Consider the following 6,000-nt stretch of genomic DNA (forward strand, 5'->3'; position numbering starts at 1 on the left):
AGGCTTTTAACAGACTGAGAGAGAAAGCAACCTCTACCTTGCAGACCTTTTAAGGCCAAGTCTACTTTTTGATGCAGGAATCTGTGGCTTTGTTAATTACCTTTCCAGGTTCTTTTTTTATTTCTTTTCTCCTTTATTTTTTTCTTTTTCTCTATCTCCCTTCCTTCCCTTCTTGCTTCTTTCCTTTCCTTTATTTTTTTTTTTTGCTAAAATTAGTTTCATTAAACCAGTTCTTCACTGGGCGCCTGGGTGGCTCAGTGGGTTAAGCCGCTGCCTTCGGCTCAGGTCATGATCTCAGGGTCCTGGGATCGAGTCCCGCATCAGGCTCTCTGCTCAGCAGGGAGCCTGCTTCCCTCTCTCTCTCTACCTGCCTCTCCATCTACTTGTGATCTCTCTCTGTCAAATAAATAAATAAAATATTTAAAAAAAAAAAAAGCTCTTCATAAAACAATAACACGACAACTAAATATACATATTTTAATTTTATTATTTTAAAGATTTATTTATTTATTTGACACGGAGAGAGATCACAAGTAGGCAGAGAGGCAGGCAGAGAGGGAGGGGGAAGCAGGCTCCCCACTGAGCAGAGAACCCTATGCAAGGCTCGATCCCAGGACCTTGAGATCATGGTCCTGAGACCATGAGAGAAGCAGAGAGAAGAGGCTTAACCCACTGAGCCACTCAGGTGCCCCACATATTTTTTTTTTTAAAGGCAACATGAAGACATCTGTTGAAAAGGGGGTGATAAAAGCAACAAAAATATTTGAATTAATACAATCGCAGCAGAGATTCAAATGCAAGGTTAGAAAAACCCTATTGTTTGCTGCATTAACCTACGTGAAATAACTTATTTGTGGTGGTTCATTAGGCTTGGAGGAATCCTCAGTGGACCGTATTATGCAGAATAAAATTAGAATAAAATATCCCAACCTCCAACATTTTCAACCCAGCTATGAAAATCACAAAGCTATGCTTACAAACTTGCTTACACATCAAAAATTTTAATCAGGGACGCCTGGGTGGCTCAGTTGGTTAAGCAGCTGCCTTCGGCTCAGGTCATGATCCCAGGGTCCTGGGATCGAGTCCCACATCAGGCTCCTTGCTCGGCAGAGAGCCTGCTTCTCCCTCTGCCTCTGCCTGCCTCTCTGTTTGCCTGTGCTCGCTCACTCTCTCTCCCTCTGTCTCTGACAAATAAATAAAATCTTTAAAAAAAAAAAAAATTTTAATCAGATCCTTGAGACCACTCCGGATTGATTCATCCAGATTCCCAGACCCAGGACTAACATGATTTCCTTTCAGCCAACTGGGCTCTGTCTCTGAGGTGTGGAGCCATTATTGATTTTTGGGTTTTTGTTGTTTTTTTTGTTGTTGTTGTTGTTGTTTTGTTTTGTTTTGTTTTGTTTAAAGCAAACACACAGGAGCTGGCGTAGCTGATGAGCACCGCAGGAGTCTATAAGGTAGGGACCTCAGGTGATTAGCTGTTCTCTGGTGCCTGGAGCTGAGCCCTAAGGTGGCCCCTAAGCCAGCCTCCTCATCCATAACATGCAGTGCAAGTGTTCAGAGGGGTTTAAATGAGATACCAGGCTCCAGCCATCAATGGAAAAAACTCAATATAGTGATGCCAGTTCACCCAGCATCACTCATCATCATCCTGATTCCACAATTTCCTTTCTCCCGTTGTCAAACTCAGGGACCCAGGCGTGCACCCTGAGCACCCGTGTATGCAAGTTCCCTGAAATGTGCCTTGGTCCCCATTCTCCCACGTTCTCATCCAAACGCTCAGAGCTGCTAAACCCTCCCCATTCGGTTAGAAGTTTGCACACCTTGTCTTCTGGCTTCAGTGTGAACTACCTACAAATTTAGAAAAGCTGATGGAGAAGAAGAAGAAACTGGATGATTGGACCCTCATTCAATCTGGACTGCCATCCCGTGTCTCTGTTTACATAAACAAAGTCATTTCATTTGCATGTCCTTCTTCGGGGGCTGGGAGCCTGAGAGGGGCATTCTGATTGTTATATCCAGATGCATTAACTAAGAGTCTGGTGTTAGAGCTTTTTTTTCCCCCCCTTTATGATTTTGGTGTCCCAATCTTTTGTTTATTAAATAATATTTGAAATGTATTTCATATACATCATAAAAACATAAGTTGACCCTCAGGGGTCATAGGGATAGTGGCTCCACCCACCCCACAGTCAAAAATCTGAGGATGAGTGGACCCTTGCAGTTCAAACCCATGTGGTTACGTAGGGCGGGCTGCACCCTTGGGCAGAAGCAACGGTCCCCAGTCCCTCTTTATTTCTTATCTTGTCCTCGCAGGCCAGCAGACAAGGTGGGGTCCACCTTCTGTTTGCGTATCTAGAGCGGCACCAGCGCGAGCACATGGCCCCATGACTCAGTAAGCAGGGGCAGGAAAGGACTTCTCTAGGATAATTGGACCCACTCTCTTTGAAATGATCACGATACATATTTAAAGTTAAGGCGTTGGCTTCTAAGCTGCCTGTTTTTAAAGCACCAGGCATTTTTTTCTTCCTAAAAAAAAAAAATCTGATTCAAAATCTCATTATATAGGACAGAACAAAGTACAAAGCCGAGCTTCTCTGGTGAAAGGAGGAATCAGGGACCTGACTGCTTGCCAGAAAAAGCCAGAGTCCCTCAGGACACTGTCGGGGACAAGGGGAACCAGGTCACATCGCCTTTCCTCCCAAATGGATTCTGAGGGAAAAATCAGATTTCTCTGTGTCGGAAATCACTGATGATCTTGAGTGAGGTGGGCCTTGAAGTGGCTTCGGTCATGCCGAGCCTGCATTCTTTCTGCATTCCCGTTCCTCTGATTGTCTTCTGTGTTCACAGCCCTGTCACTCTCGCCGGCTCCGTGTCCTCCAGCTCTGGGTCCTGACAGATTCGGATTCGATTTGGTCCCACCTAATTGATAATATTGTGAGGGAGGCTTGCTTTCTGCCTATAAACAACTTAAGTATGGATCACGATGGCTTCCCACCCAAGACAGCTCTCCGCTCCTTTTTCTCCAGGACCTGGGCCACACTTCATAATGTTGATGCCAGCTGGTGAGCACCACTATCCCCGACATTCCTCAGCTCCTGCTCCTGGGATGGGGTGGTTTATTATCTCCGTGACTGAGTGTGTTTCTGGCTGGATAGGCCCCTCTGACCTTGTACTTCAGCGCAGGCTGCTACCCTGGGACATTTCCTTTGGGTTAATCTACTCGACGTTTTGTGCCTTTGTGACACAGTTAAGCACAGGCGAAGATTATCGGGGAAATCAGCATCCCTTTAGGGTCCTGTTTGTTTTCTCACCCCGGCCAGGTCTTAGCATCATTTGGGGAGAATTTCGAAAATCCTACATCATCGACACCTGGACAAATTCAATCAGAGTGCCCAAAGGCTCTGCTCAGAGGTTAGTGTTTCAAACTCTGCTCAGGACATTGCCACGGGCGGCCCCGTTCCAGAGCAGCAGTGTGCAGCTGGGCAAGACCTGGCCCCTTCTACCAAGGTAAGCCCATTTCCAGGAAGGCCCTCTCCTTTCTCCAGGCCGCACTGCTTGTTTCTCTAGCCACGCTGTGCTAAATTCATATTGCCATGCCCTTTGTCTACTATCCTTAGCTGGTTCTCCTGAGACAGGGTTGCTGGGCACCTGGCCTGTGCCTGGCTTTGCTTCGAGTCACTTCCCTGCCTTTAAGAAAGGAGAATGCTTGACGGGGCCTATGGCTATCACTTCAGGGGACTCTGAAGAAAGCCCATTTGTCCTTCCAAACCTCACTGTCTTCAGCCACCCAGCTGGCCAGTCATTCTGACATTTGAGTTCCCACCTGGTTCCAGAGTCCATTCCTTGGTTGGTCCAGGGAGGGAGGGACAATGGCTGGTTCTAAAGCCTCTGGACTGTGGGTTCCTGGTGCACAGAGCTTCACAATGAGGACTCGACTCACCACATGGCTCTGGATAGGAGCTTCATAGATGCTTCCCCCCCAGGTGCAGCCCTGTGCACCCCGCAGGCCCAGGAAGGTGCCGTGCCCAACACCCAGTGGAGGACAAAAGGCTTCTCCCATGTCTGCCTGGACCAGAGCTCGGCTCCACAACAGTGAGGAGAGGAGGGAACAAACAGCTCCTGGAAGTCCACGACATCCCTGTACTGGGATCACCCAGAGGCCCTCTCAGGCCCGCAGAGAGCATGGTCAGCACGGACAGCGGTTTGGGTCTGCCCCAACGCTTGGGATAGCCCTAATGAGGTGTGAGATCCAAGAAAAATAGGTTTCTATTCCGATTATAAGTAAAACCCTTTTTACTTACTAATTTTTTGTTTTTGAGAGTTCTGATTCCTGGTGACTTTTTAGGGTTTTTTAGCTGCATTTTCTAAACCTTAGTCCGAAAACATACTGCTTCTGGAAGAAGAACCACAGTGAAGAGGTATTACAAAAAAGAATGATTGTTTCAGTGTTAAGTTTTGAGGTTTGCTCTGGTTTATTTTTCAAGACTCGGGTCCAGCTTCTGGTGAGAGCTTAACGTCCCGCAAACAGACCGCATCACCACTGAGGTATTAAAATGCCCAATATTCTGAGAACTATGCTTCAGGAAGGTACGAGGCCTTTTGTTAAGTCATGTAAAAACTAGGCATGTTGTCCTTATTTCACAAATGAAAAACTAAAACCCTCAAATATTTGTAATCACTGGTCCCTCCCTCCACCATTCTGAATGTTCTGTCATTGATTTGTAATTATTTTGGGGGCTCAATAATCGATCTCTCTAAAATTAGGAATTAATTTTCAGAGTGTTATATGTTGAACCCCACAAATATTTTAATAATATTTCCCAAAATATGTGGTTAGTGCATCTTTCTCTCCTACTGTATACTTTTATTTATTTTTTAATTTAAATTCAGTGAACCAACATCGAATAGTATGTCATTCGTTTTTGATATATTATTCAATGATGCTTTTGTAGCATACTTTAAAATTTCTATTTGTTAATCTAAAGAGCACTCCTTTTGGAATCTTGAGAACTAGATTCACATCCTAGGTTTTCCTGATAGAAGAGGGGTGGCCAGTGGCTTTAGACCCAGAAACATGGGGGCTCCTCAGCTCTGCTGTTGCCCTCCAAGAAGCTCATTTTCCTCGTCTGGAGAATGGTGGTTATCTTGCTTTCTTCATGAGATTATTGTGAGGACAAAATGAGGTCATGCCTATAAATCCAGTCACACTGTGACTGGCACATCATAAATGCTAAATTACTCTCCTTTGTTTTTCTTGCCTCTTAATCATACATACAGATATTTCAAGTTCGTGTAGCTAAACCCCCATGCTGTGCAGAGAGCCCTGGTTCTCCTGACCCCTTGCCTCATGCGTGACTCATCAGTGGAGCCAGGGTTGAAGTTGACGACAGACAAAAATATCTCAACTCTCTTTAATGGGTCCGTCCAAAGCAAGGATTGTATGTCAGCAACAGAAGGACAATGGAAATCTGTAATAGAGGGTTTATTTCTCCCAGAAAAAAAAAAATGTGTATGAGTTTTAGACACTGAGTTGAAGGTTTTGACAGGTAGCAGTCACCAGAGTGAATGCAGATCTCCTCCTAAGAATCCCTTTGTTTCCTTGCTCAGCACTGTTTCATAGAACACCTGCTACCAGAATTCTACCAGAATTCAAGTTAATCATTTATTTCCAGAATTAAACCCACATTCCGAATACTCGGTGCCACTGATGTCCGTGACATGGAGGCCACCCCAGGGTTTCACTGCGTTCCATGAAAGAAGAATATAGAATTCTGGGTCTTTTCCTATGAAGTATTCACCAGGCTAGAGTTGCATTAGATCGGCAGCTTGTCCATTGTGTTCTTCCTTAGGAGGGTGTTGATAGTTTGTAACTCAAAAGGGAAGACAAGATCCATGCAGACGAAGCAAATCACCTGCGTTTGCACATACGAGCCAGTCCCTGATGTCTCTCCGAATCAGACTTCTGAACAGATGAGTCCTGCCTTTGTTTCTGGTTAC

This window comes from Mustela erminea, chromosome 11 (genome assembly GCF_009829155.1).
Source record: "Mustela erminea isolate mMusErm1 chromosome 11, mMusErm1.Pri, whole genome shotgun sequence".
Classification (NCBI taxonomy): Eukaryota; Metazoa; Chordata; class Mammalia; order Carnivora; family Mustelidae; genus Mustela; species Mustela erminea.